This window comes from Aquarana catesbeiana, linkage group LG12 (assembly GCF_042186555.1).
Source record: "Aquarana catesbeiana isolate 2022-GZ linkage group LG12, ASM4218655v1, whole genome shotgun sequence".
NCBI lineage: Eukaryota > Metazoa > Chordata > Amphibia > Anura > Ranidae > Aquarana > Aquarana catesbeiana.
The window spans coordinates 174,142,705-174,162,598 of NC_133335.1; the positions used below are offsets into that span (position 1 = coordinate 174,142,705).

Consider the following 19,894-nt stretch of genomic DNA (forward strand, 5'->3'; position numbering starts at 1 on the left):
TCCCTTGTATTGATAGAATGTAAATGAAGGGATTGGAATTTGGGATTATAACGGTGCCCAACAATATATAAAAATACAGTTTTGTTTAAAATATAAAATATTTTATTACATGAAAAAATCGGACAGGTCAATCATAGGTGCATAAAACACAGAGTAAACATGTAATTGCTAATACTGGCCAGAGTATCCATATGCCTATGGTAATTACTGGTGGAGACCCCCTACATGTTTCGTCAAACATTAGCTTCTTCAGGGGAATGTGTAATTGCCAGTATTCGACAATGGCTCTAATAACAAAAAATACAAAAACAATGTTTTAATAATTGGCACAACAGATTAGTAATGAAATTGCATAGTATACATAAACACAAAAACACATGGAGCAAAATGATCGTGTGACATAGCTCATAATATCTCCCACCCAGCAGTCCCCAGCCCCACCTACCTAAAGATACCCCCACATACCAAGGGCGTGCACCAAAGCGATCCAGCAACAGTAGGAAGGGCACTGTAAATGAGTGGTTACAGGGGGCATACAGGGGCCATGCTAGAAGCAAAATAAGGGAGAAAAGAAAAAGAAGGCAATAAGAAATAATGGACATGACACAGTCCAGTGTTGTGGGCTAACATAGCCTCAATACTTACAAAAACTCTGTTGGAGAAAATCGCAGGTACAGGGGCGCCAAAGGAACTCACAATTTGACAAAACTAAGGATTGTAGCATGGTCAAAGGGCCCTATACAGAGAAGAGAAAAAGGAGAAACAATGAAAGTTAGTGAATAAGAAAAGGAAAGGGTGTAAGAAAATCCATTAATGAATATGGATAAAAAGATGTAGAGAGTTATAATGGAATAGGATACTTCTCACCATTCACCCAATTTGTCAGGTGTGTGGGTAGTTACCTTAGTGCAATTTCAACCAAAAAAGTTACACTCACACAGTGCAATTGCAGTCGCATATAGTGACTATCAGCAGTCAAACAAAATATAGGATGTTAAATCGATACCTTAATGCATGACTGGAGAGAGTAAACTTATTCAATTGATGCTAGATCATTCAGACTGGAGCCAAAGAATATCGGTGTATTAAGTAAGTACTTGAAGTCGAGGGAGTAACAGCATGGCCGCCCCTGGAAACCAGCTGATAGAGAGCTGGAAGTGCCGGCCCTATATACCCCCCACTCGGTCGGCTTCTGATGTCACTGGCCGAGGGCGAACAAAAGGAGGCCACAGAGCATGCGCCAGTAAGCCCTCCATTCGCCTAAAAGTCCCAGGATGCTGGACGGTGAACCTGATCCACCGAGTTTCCAGTTGTAGTAAGGTGCAGTCAATACCACCGCCCTTGAGCATATACCTTTACATGTTAGGAGCAGTGGTATTGATTGCACCTTACTACAACTGGAAACTCGGTGGATCCATAACTTGGATGCCAAAAAATATCCGGGCTTGAATGAATATATCAATTTTAAATCCTTTTTATAAATTTAGTTTCTGTTCATGTCAGGTCTGTGCGTTCAGTACCGGATGTTTTGTTACAAACGATTCAGTCATGAGTAGGCATATTCATCTAGCCCCTTCCCCTCCCTGTCCCTTTCCCACATTCTACACCTCTATTCTATGTTAATATCTTGAATTGGTTGATCTATGATACACTGCTGTGTGTGCGGTTTATGATATATGTGTATTTCTTATTCTCTGACTATACAACACTAGCATGGTTTGTTAATCAGGAGTTGGATTCACTATTTGTTTTACACCAGGGAGGTAGCACACACAGCCCATTCACTGGATACACACACAACACTATATTTGCAATCATCGCCACACACGTGGAAGGTGTTGTGGCGATCGGGCATGCTATGTGGATGTTTTCTTGGCTGGGGTGGGGTTCCTTGCCTCAGCTCCGGAACGGACAACCAGTTTGGGGTTCCATCTTCCTCAATCCTAGCCAAGCACAGTGCTTTAGCCAACCTTTTATCTCTGTACCCAACTCCTGATGAATAGCATATAGCCATGAAATGCGTCGGGTTTCCATGGGGTGCTCAGTCAAGTCTGGTTCATTACCTATTCACTGGCCCATATATACCTTTTATGCATTCAAATGTATTGAGTACTCTGTAATTATTAATGTGTATCTTCCTTTGTTTTTACAACAGCTCTGTTGCATATGGTGTACCAATGCCTGTTAATAGGAAATATCTTGTACTATATCTACAATTAATCATGTTCAAGATTTATATAATTCATCTTATTGCCATGTTTCTATGACATGTGTACATATATGTATTTATACAATTTTATTAATAATTATTTGTTACTTCTCATGTGCTGCCAAGCTTACATATATGTATTAATGTATCCATTATGTTCATGCCATGTGTGCATGTGTATGTATATGAAATTACTTTTTTACTTGTTTCATACTATTGTCAGGAATAAATAATGTTTACTAACCACTCTACCTCCACAAGCCAATGGCCTCATTTAAAGCCCCATATTCCTTTCTTGTTTGCCTGAATCAGGGATGGAGGCACATTCATTGTGCGTCATTTAAAGTCCCATAACTCCCCCCTCTCATTTATAGTCACTGGAACTAAGGGGCTAAGCCCAACCCCTGAAAAACAACCTCGCACCATAATCCCCCCTCCACCAAATGATTTGGACCAGTGCACAAAGCAAGGTCCATAAACGTATGGATGAGGGAGTTTTGGGTGGAGGAGCTTGACTGGCCTGCACAGAGTCCTGATCTCAACCCGATAGAACACCTTTGGGATGAATTAGAGCAGAGACTGCGAGCCAGGCCTTCTCGTCTACATCAGTGCCTGACCTTACAAATGTGCTTCTGGAAAAATGGTCAAACATTCCCATAGACACACTCCTAAACCTCGTGGACAGCCTTCACAGAAGAGTTGAAGCTGTTATAACTGCAAAGGGTGGGCCAACTCAATATTGAACCCTACCGACTAAGACCATGGGATGCCATTAAAGTTCATGTGTGTGTAAAGGCAGGCATCCCAATACATTTGTTAATATAGTGTATCTTCTGTGAACTACAAAGCAACCACCTTCTATGGAGACAATGATAGGGGGCTGTTTGTAGCCAACTTAGGAAAGCAGCCAAGAGCAACAATGCGGCTCCTTCATAGATACAGTGCAGTGATTGAGCAATGTCATCCTAGGAAGAAAGTGTTGTACTGGCATTATCACCAGAAAACTAATGCAGTCACCACATCTAAAAACTGGTAAGCTGCAATATATTAAATTTTTTTTGTTTTCAGATCTAGATATACTTCATGCATGCTATGTATACAGTATGTATTTGCCATTTTCTGGTAGTTTGTAAACTGGCCAGAGGGATTGCTATGACACAGTTGATCAGCTTAAACCTGCAATGTGATCTAGCAATAGAGGGGTTCTAAAGCTGGAACCGTGTTAATCTGAAGGGAAATAGTATATGAGAAATATGCACACACACCAACCTCCTCTGAATTAAACATAAAGCAGAATGGGACCGTCTGCTTTGCTCTGCATGCAGCTGTGCACCATCCTGTCCGCTGAGATGACTTTGCCTGGAAAATAAATTTCTTCTCCGCTGCTATTGGAATTTTTCAGCCTTTTCTGTCCATGATGCCTTTGAAATACGGATTTCTGGTTTTAAAGGAATCAGGTTATTTGTTTTCCCATTACTTGCCCCTCAGGGGACAGGCCATCGACTCAGCCTTGTTAATTAACTTGCTTAGCAGCCATTGAATGTTATCCATCTACTAGAGAGCTTTCATAGGGGTTAAATCAACAAAGCAAATCATCTTTAAAGCTTCTGGATTGTTTCTGCTGGCAGCAGTGGGTTTAAAAATAGTACAAAAATACAATATTTGATTATAATACAGGACAGCGTGACTCCTGTGTGAGCCTGAGATTGTTTGCCTTTTGCTTTTCAGTATGAGAATCAGCTCCCACGTGCTTGACAGCTCCATTTTTCACCGGTAAACATGGAACGCACTGAAAGAATCTTGGCTTGGAAATAACTAAGGGCTTCATTATGGGAACTGTTAGAAGATGAATCTGGTTGTTCATAGCAACCAATAAAATTTCCTTTTTTTTATATTTCTTGTTCAGTGCTAGAGAACAAAAAAGAATATGTGAGTTATTGATGTACGAATACATGTATACAGTTATAACAGTCAGAACCTCTGAATGAGCAATGAAGTTGAAATTTACCAGGGTAGATCAGTAGTCACCTTCGGTACAACTCACATCTGACTACCATCCCAACTCTACCTTTCCATAGCCCCCAAAAGAAGACACATTACTCTAAAGTGTGTCAATTGATATGTCAATAGCAGACTTTTATTAACCGGTTCAATACCGGGCATTTTCACCCCCTTCCTTCCCAGACCAATTTTTAGTTTTCAGCTCTGTCGCACTTTAAATGACAATTGCGCAGTTGTGCGACATTGTACCTAAAAAAAATTGACGTCCTTTTTTTCCCACAAATAGAGCTTTCTTTTGGTGGTATTTGATCACCTCTGCGGTTTTTATTTTTTGCGCTATAAACAAAAGAAGAGCGACAATTTTGAAAAAAAACACAATATTTTTTACTTTTTGCTATAATAAATATCCCAATTTAAAAAAAAAAAAAAAAAAAATTTTTCCTCAGTTTCGGCCGATACGTATTCTTCTACATATTTTTGGTTAAAAAAAATCGCAATAAGCGTATATTGATTGGTTTGCGCAAAAGTTATAGCGTCTATAAAATACGGGATAGATTTATGGCATTTTTAAAAAAAAATTATTTATTTTTTTTTTACTAGTAATAGCGGCGATCGCAATTTTTTTTCGTGACTGCGACATTATGGCGGACACATCGGACACTTTTGACACATTTTTGGGACCATTCACATTTATACAGCGATCAATGCTATAAAATTGCATTGATTACTGTGTAAATGTGACAGGCAGTGAAGGGGTTAACCACTAGGGGGCGGGGAGGGGTTAAATGTGTTTCCTAGGGAATGCTTCTAACTGTAGGGGGAGGGGACGCACAAGGGGAGGAGACCGATCAGTGTTCCTCTGTACTGGGAACACAGATCGGTCTCCTCTGAGCTGACAGGACGTGGATCTCTGTGTTTACACACAGAGATCCACGGTCTGGCCCGGTTAACAGGCAATCGCGGGTGCCCGGCGGACATCGCGGCCGCTGGGCACACACGCGGGTCCCGAACAGCGCGGCGGGCGCGCGCGCGCGCCCCCTAGGCGGCCGGTAACCCGAGGCCGTCATATGAGGTCCACCCAGGATGGGAGATCCCATCTGTGGACGTCATTTGTCTATGGCCGGGTAGGGAAGCGGTTAAAGGATAAGTTCACCTTTTCGGGCAGAATTTCACTTTTCATAATAAATAGAAGCATTTCCAATGCCATTTCTGGCCCAACTATCCAATTGTGCTTTTCTCTAACTTACCTCATCCAAAGAAGGTTTAAAATCTTGTCAGTTTATTTGAATTTTTAAAATGATTTTCAGATTCCATCACTTCCTGTAGATTAGTTATCTCCAAACTGTGGCCCTCTCTTTGCTTTTATCTGGCCCTCGGAGCACTATTTCATCCACTGATACCAACAATGGGGCATAATCCCCCTCCCCACTGAGACCAGTGAAATGACACAATTCCTTCCAATGACACCAACAATGGGGCACAACTCCTCCCACTAACACCAAAGTTGGGGTACAATTCCTTCCAATGACACCAATGATAGGGCACAATTCCTCCCAATGACACCAACAGTTGGGCCCAATGACACCAATGATGGGGCACAACTCCTCCCACTGACACCAAAGATGGGGCACAACTCCTCCCACTGACACCAAAGATGGGGCACAATTCCTCCCAATAGCACCAAAGATGGGGCACAATTCCACCCACTACAAAACAGATTACAGCGCACACATTCAAGAATGACATTTCCTGCATGGCTAGTTAAAAACACCTGAATATATTCAAAAAAATACGGGGGTTTGGTCACACTATATGGTCATATATGCTAAGCCCACTTACTGCGACAATTCCTCCCACTGACACCAAGGATGGGGCACTATTCCTTCCACTGACACCAAAGGTGGGGCACAAATCCTCCCAATAACACCAAAGATGGGGCGCAATCCCTCCCAATGACACCAACAATGGGACACAATTGCTCCCAATGACACCAACAGTGGGGCACAATTCCTCCCAATGACACCAACGATGAGGCAAAATTCCTCCCAATGACACCAAAGATGGGGGACACAATTCCTCCCACAGACAATAAAGATGGGGCAATGCTTTTTTCCCACTGAGGTTGGGACCTTTTCTACTCCCATTGGCCACAGTCCGGCTCCCCAAAAGTCTGAAGGACAGTAAACTGGACCTCTGTTTAAAACATTTGGAGACCCCTGCTGTAGAACATCTTTTAGCATTCACTTACTGTAGGTCATCTCCCAGAAGCCTCCACTTCCTTGTTGCATCACAGAAGAGGGCATGATAGGGTGTGTTCACCGCTCTGGACCATACCTCCCTCATTACAATACCACCTTCCACCCACTTCCTATACAATCTGATTGTACAATTTCCTTTAGATCTCCCATCAGATATGTAGTACATTGGCCTGTCTGATTTGATACAAATTGAATGGATTGGTCAGGTCAGTCCTCCTATTCTATAGTTCTGGTAAATCTAAATGAAACGCATTGGGAGACTGGTGAATGAATTTTCATGCATTCAGCAATCAATGTACATCTACATGTCCTTCTCATCCATGAAAAGGAAGGCAATGTATACTATTGTGCATTTATAGTGACCAAATGATTTTAATATGTACATATTAATAAACATTTACCTTTTATAAATACTTTTTGTATATAATTTTGTCTGGCTGCAACAAAGTCCCATGGGAAATACTTTTTTTTTGCATTGTACAGAGATTGTACAATCACATTGCATAGTGTATGGCCATCTTTATACATATACATGGGAGGGAGTGGTTGGAGACACTCAGTTGTCAGACCTCGTTCACATCTCCACGTAGCAAAAACTCACAGTCCCACATACATTTTTTTGGGGGGGGTGTTTTTGAGCATTTTCAGTTGTCACACCACGCACGACAATCACCCCAGAGAAGCTCCAAATTTTTTTGGGAGTGTTGCATGGTGTGTTACTGCAGTTTTTGGTGCATTTGCTGCACTTAGGGAGCCTTTAAAATGTAATGACAATACAAAAAAAAAAAATGCATATTTGCAGCATTTCTGAAACGCATGGCAAAGCGGGAATTTTCTGTTTGCCATGCATTTGGAAACACACAGATGTGAACGGAGCCTTGTTGTTCTTGTGTCCACCAAAGGGTGAGAACTGGTTATGCAGGGACGAAAAGGAGGACCACAAGGAGGAGGATATGTAAGCAAGAACTGTGGTCAGCAATAGTTCAAAAGTTCACGTGGCTCCCAGGGCAGAGGGATGACCCCTGGGACAGTCAGCACAAGGTTCCAGCAAACCAGAGTCTATGGTCGCGCCAAATTCAGTGGTGGCTGACCTTGTTTAATGGTCAAGAGGTCCCATGCCTGATTGCTACAGGTTCAGAGATCACTGTCATGGTGTATGACTTCTACGCCCAGTGGTTTGGGACATGAGACCAACTGGTCCCCTTCTTTCTATCCCTATTTTCTAATCCTGATTGAAGGAGTCAGCTGGGTGAGGATCCAGATTGACAATCAAGTGGTGGACCAAGTGGGAGTAGTGGTGACTTATGGCTCATGGTCTAGTAAGCTCAGCAGTGCCTATTGTTCTGCGCATGAACATGGTAAAGGACCTGGACTTACCCCGCTTATTGGCAGAGTTTGGACATTTGGGCTGGTGTGCATGGTGCTGTGGTCTGTGAGCTCTGTGTATCAACCCGATACAGCCTACGAAGCTCACCAGAAGACAGCGAGGAAATAGCCCTACCCCCACCCAAGCAAAAACAACTCTTGGCACCCCTCCAAGAGGTAGTCTGGTCTCTTCCCATTGGGGTTCACAAGAAACTTCAAGGGGCCACAGTAATAGTGGAACCCTGCAAGAAAGCAGTGGTGCCAAGGGAGTGGCTAGTGGGACACATCTTGACTAAAGTTCACGAAGGAAAAGTCCTGGTGCAGCTCAACAACCAGGGAATAACCTTGCTTTCACTTCCCAACCATACCTCCCTAGCAGACCTGTACGTAGTGCCCAGTCACTGCATCTCAGGGGCTCGACCTGGATTAGAGGCCATTTGTGTTCCATGGCAAACAGTTATGACTTCTTTGGACGAGTCACAATACAAGTTGTTGCTGGAAAAACTGAACATTCCCTAATGCCACCTAATGAAGCAACAGATCCAGTACTTGGGGCATATTGTGGAAGCTGGAGGGGTTTCCCCAGACGTGGCTGTGACGGAACCCTCCAGCACCCAGCTTGGGTGCGTTTGTCAAGATATAGCTTCCTCCAGTCTGGACATAGCAACCAGATATTATAGCTGAGCATACAAGACTGCCGACAATAGCTTGTACATGCAAACTGAAAGTCTTTATTGAAAACTCACACATAAATTACAGTACACCAGAACAGGTGAGCCTGATCACATTATCATATGCAAAGGAAACTGGAATATAATTAACATAACTAAGGAACAACCAACATATACTATATGCTAATCCACATCTAGCAACTAATAGCTGACAGTGGTTTAATTAACCTGCAAGCTAATCAACATAAATATATAACATCCCACAATAGTTTACTAACAAGATGGAGGGGACACAATACTAGCAGACAGATAGAAACAATAGAAGACCTGGTTAACAATGGGAGAGACACAAACTTGTGTATTCTGTCCACTAGACACGTCATCAGAAGACATACAATGTCCCAGCAGTCTGATACAGTGGAATTAATTTATCTTCATAGAGATCATCTGAGAATTATGGTTGATAAATATTTCTGTCCCCAACCCAGTCTGCAGGAGGGTCACCATATTCCCTCTGACCATTAGCCCATACAAGATTATCCATTCATTCATCCATCCATTCCATCCATTCCAGAAGGGAAGCTTTATTGTCCTTCTTCAGAGAAGTAATCCAAGCCTTGCTCTCAGCGTCCATTAAGTGGTGGTCCATCATTAGAGAATCATCTGCTTTCTCTATAGACCATATTCAGTGGGTAGGAGGCCCACCACTAGTCTTCTCCAAAAGCCCCTGTCCTGGTTGGGTCTGTCACAGTGGCTAAGGTCCAGGCAGTGCAGGACTGGCACCCCTAAAGACTGTTACTGAGCTACGCTCCTTTCTGGGACTGGTGGGCTACTACCAAAGGTTTATCCGAAGTTCACCTAGATAGCCGCTCCACTTAGCCAGCTGCTGAGTGGTCACCTCACCCAGAAGAAAGGCGGCTCTTCACCCTCCATCTAAGTCCAATGGCATCATCCCCAACAACTGGCCCATGCAGACTACTCAAAATCCTTCCTGGTGTATATGGATGGGAGTTTACAAGGCCTGGGTGCTGTGCTGGCTTCGGTACAAGACAGCTGTGAATGGGTGATCGCCTATGCCAGCCGCAGCCTCCAACCTACTGAAATGAACCCCAAAAACTACAGCTCTTTCAAATTGAAGCTGCTAGCTTTAGGGTGGGTCATCACCGAAAGGTTTGCAGAGTACCTCACCAGGGCAGACATAGAGGTTTACAGACAACAACCCTCTCGCCTACCTGGACACGGCTAAGCCAGGGGCGTTGGAGCAAAAGTGGGTCGCCCATCTGGCATAATTCAAGTACAGGATCCACTACAGTCCCAGCAAACTTAATAGGCACGCAGATGCTCTGTCCCACTATCCAGTGGAATGCCCAGGGTAGTAGGTAGACTTCTGCCAAGAAGACTTTGAGGTAGCTCCTGTGCTGCTCACGGTGGTCACCTCATGTTCGCTAAAAGAACAGGGGTGGTTGCCCAGGTGGGATCCACTGTCGAGATGAATGGGCACTGATTCAACAGAAGGATCCAAACCTTATGCGAGTGCAACGCTTCTTCTCTCGGAAGAGTAAGCTCTCCTCCCGTGAGTGCCAGAGACTGTCTAACACAACTCAAGCAATTCTGAGGCAATGGGATCGACTCAAAATGTGCAACAACGTGCAGGACTGATACGCAGCACTGATAGTCGGCACTGATAGGCAATGATAGATGGCACTGATGGGCACTAATGGGCAGCCTTTATGGGCACTGATAGGTGGCACTGATGTGCACTGCTGGCGAGACCCTCGTGCATTGATAGGCGGCACTGATGGCCACTGATAGACTGAGGTGGCATTGAAGAGCTCCTATTGACATCACTAGTTTGCACTGGTGGGCATGGCTGATGGGGCTGCACTGATAATTACTGCACTGATTAGCAGTGCAGATCCTCCCTGTCAGGAGAGCCGCTTATCAGCTCTCCTCTACTCATGCCTTGTCAACGTGAATAGAGGAATGCCGATAATCGGCACTTCCTAGTTACGCTATGATCAGCTGTGATTGGACACAGCTAATCACATGGTATGCCTATGTCATAAACTCTTTACCATGAGCGGAGATGCCGTGTGTCGGAGTGTCACACCACACACTACCAATCTCCGGGCTGTGTGCCCCCGAGGGCATGCACAAGCAGCTCATTTGGAAGCACGTCATATAGCAAAATGATGGTGGGGTGGGATGTGATTAAGGAGTAACTCCGCTTTTATCGAGAAAAAAAAGCAATCCAATCTGGGTGATCAGTGTACTTTGCATTGTAATAAACTTTGTAGCAGATTCCAATGTTTGTTGCCCTGAAGAAACTTCTGTTTGTTTTACTATGTTCTCTGCAGGCTGACTCTAAATGGGCTGGAAAGGTTTATTATAGTCACCTGGTGCACTCAGTACTCTGAAGAGAAAAACTGAAGGGTCCACATCACTTTAAAAGTATTTAACCCTTAGGGAGTATCTCACTAAAACTGAAATTTCTTACGCAAAGGGTGCCTTAAATTTGACTTGTAACAAAACTACTTCTATAAAGTTCTTTGATCATATGTAGCGGTACCCTCGTAAAGGCTGCTGAGTTGGTTATAGCAATCCGCCAATCACCTTGCTGCTATCCCCTTTATCAATCACCCAAAAGACAATAAACAATCAGTTGCTCCGTTTTCTTGCTTTATTTGTGGGATGAAACTTGGAGAGATATGAGGGATGTATGAGATGCCCATGAAGATTTCAAAAGGATAGGTTATCATCCATGGCCTTGGCCATGTTAATGGATTCCCCCTGTAGAGTCCTCAGTGCAGACTATTGCTTCTTCTGCTATCTATCTGACTGAAGATTTCCTACTCACAGCTTCCAGTTAAACAGGATGAATCACTCCGAATAATTCCCCTGTATTAGACTGATGTAGTATTCCTGCTACAAATCAGAGAGCCAAAGGCCTATACCGCCTATCTTCCATGGCTCACTGAACTAAACAGCCCCACAGTCTCTGAAAGTTATTGCAAACATGAACTTGGCACCTGATAAACGACAGACTATTGCTCCAGCCCATCCACTTCTGTCCATACTGTGCTCCCCAGCTACACAGCATGCCACGCTACTCTCTCCAGTACTTTTGCTTCTTATGTTACACTGACCTTCTCCTTTTGTATCAAAGTCCTGTGTTCCCCGGTCACAGAAATCCAATATGCAGATCTACTTCCGCCGCTTTACTCCTACTTCCTTCACTTGATCTTCTTCCCATCCAAGCTCTGTGTTCCCCGGTCACAGAAGCCTGATGCGCTCAGCAGAGCCGAAGATCTTTATCTTTAGTTTCCTCCCAGATGGCTCCTCCATCCCTCCTCCTCGGCGCATGGTGCGTCCCCGCATGGGGATGTCCAGGACAGCACCTCCCTTACTCAATGCTGTCTTTACTCGAACTCCAGAACTCCCCCCTGGAAGCATGTGACCCCAGCTCATATAGGAGGCCCACCCCCTGCCAATGCAAGTTAATGATTGGTCAGGGCTCCTCACACGAGCTGCCTGCCACTCAGGTCTCAAGTCCAGCCTCTCTTCCAGAACAATTCCTCTAGAAGCAGAGGAGGCATCTTTGAGCCAAAGAGTAGGTGGCCACACCCTCCACTATACCAACACTCCCATTCCCAGATCAAAACAACCAGGCCTTAAATGAAACACAGGCCTGGCTAAATTTACCTGTATATGAACCCTACCACTAGAAAAATACTAATCTAGCACCTACCTGAAAGTAGAGGGTGCTACACTTATAATAATGACACTTGGGTCATTATGGGAATAATAAATGTGTATTTATTTTATAGTAAATACTTTTTGACAATACATTGATATAATGTTTATATATGTCATGTCATTCAAATATTTTTAGGGTCCACCAGCAATCGTTTTATATATAAATGTTTATTGTATGGGTTACCCCGCCTTTGGTGAGTTTGTTGGGAGGTTGTGGGGGGGGGGGAATCTTTATTCTTTTGTGGAGAGAAAGTGGTTGTAAACAATGCAAACTTTCAAGGAAAAAAATATTTGAATTAAAAAAAATTACTATCTTAGTGCAAACTTCTGGGGAAATCAGTGAGCCAATCACACAAGCATGGGAATTACATTTTGGGGGGCATTCTGTATGCCAGCAGTGTACAGAACACCTCCTGGTTGCCATAAATTGCATTGAGTTTTACAGAAAACGACAGAGCTGCTGAATGAAATAGAAAGTACATTTTTAAAATCACTAAATTACAAAATGGCTTGTGATTTATTTTTTGCTATATTTTTTCCACGAAAGTGGAGGTACTCTTTAAATGTGAACACAAGGTGTAAAGTAGGCTGAGCTTTCTGCCCAGCTTTCTAGAGGAGCTGACCGTCATTTAACTGTCCAACTACAATTCATTTTATGGTGTCAGTTCTTACCTTACAAAATCATATTGCTCAAACACATGGAGGAATGCCCAGTAAAAGTCCCCAAGGTTGAAGAACTCAAGGGGTTTGATTTACTAAAACTGGAGAGTGCAAATCTGGTGCAGCTCTGCATATTCAGCTTCCAGGTTTTATTGTCAAAGCTTAATTGATCATGCTGAAGTTAGAAGCTGATTGGCTACTATGCTCAGCTAAACCAGATTTTGCACTCTCCAGTTTTAGTAAATCAATCCAAGGTGTCACAGATGTGCCAGACCTCCTCCTAAGTATTTAGAGGCAGGTTTACTTGAATTGTACATGGGATGTCAAAAAGAAGTTCTTTGTGCAAGTTGAATGTTCAATCGCAGAACCCCAAAACCAGTAAAGGTAAATTATCCAGGGGATATTTTCTTAACCTTATATTTCCTGGACTGAGATGATGACGATCTTGGTGCCTGTACAATTGCTGGCATTTTCACAATTGCATAACAGAGATCAGCTTCAGCTCAGCTGCAGGCTGCAGCTTCTCATTGTGTGACTTGCTGCCAAGTTACAGTGTACTGTTTAAAGTACACACTGAGGGAGAGGAGACTGAGGAAATTATTTCTCCTGTCTACAGTAAACTAATGGGCACTTGCACACGGTACTGATCTGTGAACATCAGATATTCCTGGAAGAAAAAATATGAGGAAGGACTGTATAGCGCATATTCACACTTAGACATGCAGACTAATGACATAATCTCAGCCTAGGCACAGTCAATGCTTCCTCCTACCTACAGCAGACTAATGACATAATCTCAGCCTAGGCACAGTTAATGCTTCCTCCTACCTACAGCAGACTAATGACATAATCTCAGCCTAGGCACAGTCAATGCTTCCTCCTACCTACAGCAGACTAATGACATAATCTCAGCCTAGGCACAGTTAATGCTTCCTCCTACCTACAGCAGACTAATGATATAATCTCAGCCTAGGCACAGTCAATGCAAACATTGGGTTAATCTGGATAAGGCTGTACAAAATAGAGATAGGAGTGGGGTCAATGAAAAGGGTAATTAATCAAGTCGTGACAAATTGTCCATGTAAAGATATTGAATATGCTTATCTCAAGAAGGCTGCCAGCTTACAGCTAGAAGAGACTCTGGAACAAAAACAAAAGCAGCGCCTTCTAAGTGTAGCAATTCGGACATTCATTAAATTAAAATAGTGATGGAAACACTCACAAACGAGTGGTATAAACCAGCATAAATAGTGGGGTCATCCGCGCTGTCCCAGAAGCTGCCTGGTGCCTAATGTTGCTGGCTGGAATAGCTGCTGTGGCTGTCGGTTATCCAGTCGCACTGGTGGGGCCCAGCGCTCCTGGAAGGCTGGGACGGAGATCAGAGATGCACTGTGTACGAAGTACAGGGACACACTGCAAGGTGACGTCACTTCCAGGTACAGGGTCAGCGGGCGGTACTGACCCTGTACCCGGAAGTGACGTCACCTTGCACTGTCCCTGTACTTCGTACACAGTGCATCTCTGATCTCCGTCCCAGCCTTTCCGGGAGTGCTGGGCACCACCAGTGCGACTGGATAACCGACAGCCACAGCAGCTATTCCAGCCAGCAACATTAGGCACCAGGCAGCTTCTGGGACAGCGCGGATGACCCTACTATTTATGCTGGTTTATACCGCTCGTTTGTGAGTGTTTTCATTACTATTTTAATTTAATAAATGTCCGAGTTGCTACACTTAGAAGGCGCTGCTTTTGTTTTTGTTTTTAGGCACAGTCAATGTTTCCTCCTGCATGCAGCAGACTAATGACATAATCTCAGCCTAGGCACAGTCAATGTTTCCTCCTGCATACAGAAGACTAATGACATAATCTCAGCCTAGGCACAGTCAATGTTTCCTCTTACCTACAGCAGACTAATGACATAATCTCAGCCTAGGTACAGTCAATATTTCTTCCTGCATACAGCAGACTAATGACATAATCTCAGCCTAGGCACAGTCAATGTTTCCACTTGCCTACAGCAGACTAATGACATAATCTCAGCCTAGGCACAGTCAATGCTTCCTCTTACCTACAGCAGACTAATGACATAATCTCAGCCTAGGTACAGTCAAGGTTTCCTCTTACCTACAGCAGACTAATGACATAATCTCAGCCTAGGTACAGTCAATGCTTCCTCTTACCTACAGCAGACTAATGACATAATCTCAGCCTAGGCACAGTCAATGTTTCTTCCTGCATGCAGCAGACTAATGACATAATCTCAGCCTAGGCACAGTCAATGATACCTCCTGCATACAGCAGACTAATGACATAATGTCAGCCTAGGCGCAGTCAATGCTTCCTCCTACATACAGCAGACTGATGACAAAATCTCAGCTTAGGCACAGTCAGTGTTTCAATGTTTCCACTTGCCTACAGCAGACTAACGACAGCCTAGGCACCAGACTTGACTGGAGCTCAAGATCTGTTTTTTTATAGTTTAAGGTCATGTCTATGTAGAAAGAAAAAATGTTGCCCTGTCATTAAGGGTGCTATAAATGCTTATATTAAAATCATACAAAAAAAATTGAGTGTTATCATGACACCAATAACCAGAAAGTGCATAAAAGTGCTTGGAAAATGCATAACAAATTCATAAAAAACAATCAATTACATACAGTATATATATCACAAAAACTCAAATCAAATTAATAAAGAACGTATAAATAATTAAAAAACAAAAGTTCATAACGTTTGTGCTATCATGCAAAAAATATTGTGCAAAAACATAAAATCCCAACTGCAATAATGATGTTGAAATGGTGCTCCACACGTGCACGTCCTATTTCATTAGTGCTCCAGGTGTTTACCCAATCATGGTCCTTGCCAATATAATAAATGGCCTTTTACCAAACATGAAGACCTTATTACAGGGTTTGACCTCGCTTCTCACTATGGGTATGGAACATAACTCCTTTCAGAAAGGCCCATGTGGTGATTTGTCTCTTAGTCAGGATCTCCATATTCCTTGGCAGATGAATTGTCATACCCAACCATACAGAACAAGGCACATGTAAAGAGAGGGAGAAAAACACTCATTGTGCAACGCCCATAAAAGAGAGTACTTTATTAAAAATAGACATGAAGCAATAACTCACGGTGGAGCTGCTGATTTAAAGCGGGCTGTTACCGTCACCTTTTTACCTGTAGTTTCACCAATACCAGATTTAGAGTCCACGTTGAGCTTATTATCTGACAATGTAGGCACCAGTCACTTTAGTACTTTTCCAATGCTTTAATGGGAGATAACTGGGAGAAGTAGCAGGAAAGAGGTAGAAGAAGAGTTGCAGGGAAGTTCAAATACCTTTTCTTGGTGTAGCACTAAGGAATTGAAGTCTCAGGGATGAACGTGTCTTCAGTTTAGGATTAAATCTTTGCCTGCCCGGATAGGTCTCTCTCACTAACCTAGCAGCCGGAGCGCAGCACGAACAAAAAGTCTCTGCCACAGACTTGGGTAGAACGAAACTGTGTGATCCTCTGCCACAGGACGTAGCAGTTTGAGATGAACAGAAACACAGTACCAGAACCTTTAAGCCGACCCGGCAGTACTATGTGGTAGGTTAACTTAAGATGCGTCCTCCAATTGAGTCACCAGTCCCCTCTCCAGACCAGCGCTCCGCATGATCCTTCCAAGATGGGCCCTCCCCTGGATTCTTCTCAATTGTCTGGCTTCTTCCTGCAGGACAGACAGCACAGGACCATCTCCGCAGCAGTTGTAGTAGGCCCCAGACAGACTTCTGGGCCCACCCACACGCTGCAGCAATGCAATCCTCCGGCCCAGAGGACCACGAAGTAGGCCTCCTAGCACATACTTGTCGGCCAGGAGGGCCAGCAAGTGGAAAGAAAGAGACTAAGAAATATGGCGTCTGTCCCTTAAATACCTCTTCCCAGAATGCACCGCAGGGGACAACCTCTGCCGAGTTACTTCTGAGAAAGAAGAGCACTCATATACTTCAGATTGTTGCTTTCCAACACCGACCTATGGTGACAACGACACCCGCAGACACAATGTGGAACACAACACAGCCAAACTGGAACAAAGACCAATTTAACAATAGACTGAATCTGAACTATGTACAGAACAGATGACCCACTAAATTTACATATAAGCGGTAGATTTAAAAAAATCTACCAGTGCTACAGACATATACTCACAAGTCTGATAAAACAACAAGTACATAATGTCGTCCTACACCCCAGCGGGCGTTCTGACATCACCGCTTCATCCTCTGCCCGACGTACGTTTCATTGTAGGAGACGTCGTCACTGACGCAACGGAGATAGCAGTGCTCACAGATGGCAAAGATATATACAGTGCCTTACAAAAGTATGCACCCCCTTGGCATTTTTCGGGTTTTGTTGCCTCACAACCTGGAATTAACATGGATTGTTTGAGGATTTGCATTATTTAATTTACAGAACATGTCCACAACTTTGAAGATGTTTTTTTTATTATTGTGACGCAAACAACAAATAGGACAAAATAACAGAAAAAGTAAATGTGCATCACCCTAAAGTCAGTACTTTGTAGAGCCACCTTTTTTGGCTATCACAGCTCCAAGTAACTTTGGATAAATCTCTATGAGCTTGCCACATCTTACCACTGGGATTTTTGCCCATTCCTCCTTGCCAAACTGCTCCAGCTCCTTCAAGTTGGATGGTTTGCTCTTGTGAACAGCAATCTTTAAGTCTGACCACAGATTTTCTATTGGATTGAGGTCTAGGCCATTCAACCACATTTCCATGTTTCCCCTTAAACCACTCAAGTGTTGCTTTAGCAGTGTGTTTGGGGTCATTGTCCTGCAGCAAGGTGAACCTCCGTCCTAGCCTCAAATCACACACAGAGTGGTACAGGTTTTGCTCAAGAATATCCCTGTATTTAGCACCATTCATCTTTCCCTCAACTCTGACCAGTTTTCCAGTCCGGACTGCTGAAAAGTATCCCCACAGCATGATGCTGCCATGGTGTTCTTTGGGTGATGTGATGTGTTGGGTTTGCGCCAGACATAGCGTTTTCTTTGATGGCCAAAAAGTTCAATTTTAGTCTCATCAGACCAGAGCACCTTCCTCCATACATTTTGGGAGTCTCCCACGTGCCATTTTGTTTTTTGCTGAAAGTAATGGCTTTCTTCTGGCCACTCTGCCATAAATCCCAACTCTATGGAGCGTACGGCTTATTGTCGTCCTATGTACAGATACTCCAGTCTCTGCTGTGGAACTCTGCAGCTCCTCCAGGGTTAACTTAGGTCTCTGTGCTGCCTCTCTGATTAATGCCCTCCTTGCCCGGTCCGTGAGTTTTGGTGTGCGGCCTTCTCTTGGCAAGTTTGCTGTTGTGTTATGTTCTTTCCATTTGGTTATGATAGATTTGATGGTGCTCCTAGGGATCATCAAAGATTTGGATATTTTTTTATAACCTAACCCTGACTTGTACTTCTTTACAAAATTCCACGCATGCTTGGAATCAAGCAGAAGAGCCGCATTGGCTATTGAACATAATTTTTCTCAGCTCGTCGTACACGTTGTACGTCACCGCGTTCTTGACGTTCGGAATTTCCAACAACATTTGTGTGACCGTGTGTATGCAAGACAAGTTTGAGCCAAAATCCGTCAGAAGTAAATTCACGATTTTGTTATCGGAATGTCCGGCATAAGGGAATAGCGAACCCCACAAAATAACCAATGGCCTCATGTCTATGGCCTGCTCTAAACTTCAAAATAAAAGAGCAATAATGCATTGTACATGAGTAGTGCAATGATAGAGCCAAGAGCTATCTGCACAGAAAATGTTTAATATTCTTTAAGGTGAGCCTGTATTCTACCTCTCCAGGTCAAAATACCAAGTTGGCTTGATAACCCACTTCCTCTACTATTGATATGTACTTGCCCCAATCTCCCCTGATATCTTGGTCATCCTCAGGAACTCATCCTTTTTTTTTTTCTTTTTTTTTTTTATAAAATAGTTTTTTATTCAACCCCAGTGAAGTATTTATTTCCCATCTCTTAAAACTATTTTTTTCCTTCTATTTTTTTTCTCTTTTTCTTAGCAACTAAACCCCCTGTTTTTGACATACACTCTTAAACAGGGCTAATTTGTTTTTGTTTTTTGCAGGCTAGCTGGTAAGTGTGCTTTGAAGTATCTGCAATGACCTATCAAGTGAACCGGTTACTTTGCCCTGAATTGGTCAAATACAGGTTCACTTCAAGTTCAGAGCCGATGTGTTTCAATGCAAAAAAACAACTTTCACACATTCTGAAAATTCATAATAATCATATATTGTATATATCTATAAGGCTGAGAGGGTTTGATCTTCATGCTAAGCAACAACACTTCAGTTGCCAAGAAACAGTATTTTGATGTGTAGTAGGGTGATGCTGGGCAAGTCCCTAGACCAGCCATTCCTCTCTTGAAGAGCTCTCTATCTTCTATCGGCAACTACTTCTATCAGGGCAGGGTCTGCTTCTAAATGGTTTACCGCCTGGGGCAGAACACACTGCAAAAGTGTAGGCAAAATCCTGCACAAACAACTGCTAAACACAAGGAGAGATCCCTTAGCGCACAGTGGGATGGAGAGAGAAGCTTCATCCTCCTAATTGAAAGCCTCTGTCAGACGGGAAATATGTTAGAGAGAAGAAGAAGAGCGAACGATGGGAAAGATGTATAGTCTCACAGCTGGCAGCAGTCAGCATACACTATGCCTTCCCTTTTTACTGCTCAACATGTCATGGCTACTCTGATATAGAAATACAATGAAGTAAACTCCCAAAGTCTTAGTTGCTCTTCTGCTTTATGTCCTAACTCTATGGTGTGTATACTGATCAGTCTATATTGTGTATTATTATATTACCTGCTGACATTTATATCTAAGCAGTCTATATATGGATTCGCTAGCCTAAGGGTTCTGTCAATGGGAAAATATTGTTTGCTTTCAGGTGTA

General features: G+C 43.3%; 1 long non-coding RNA gene across 1 annotated transcript; it reads right to left on the bottom strand.

Moving 5' to 3' along the window:
- Window positions 1–454: 454 nt before the first annotated feature.
- Window positions 455–3,844, bottom strand: LOC141114157 (uncharacterized). The gene is made up of 3 exons (XR_012236882.1): window positions 3,479–3,844; window positions 646–736; window positions 455–547 (listed from the first exon to the last, which is right to left on the bottom strand). It is a non-coding gene; the product is annotated as an uncharacterized lncRNA (long non-coding RNA).
- Between the last annotated feature and the right edge of the window lie 16,050 nt (window positions 3,845–19,894).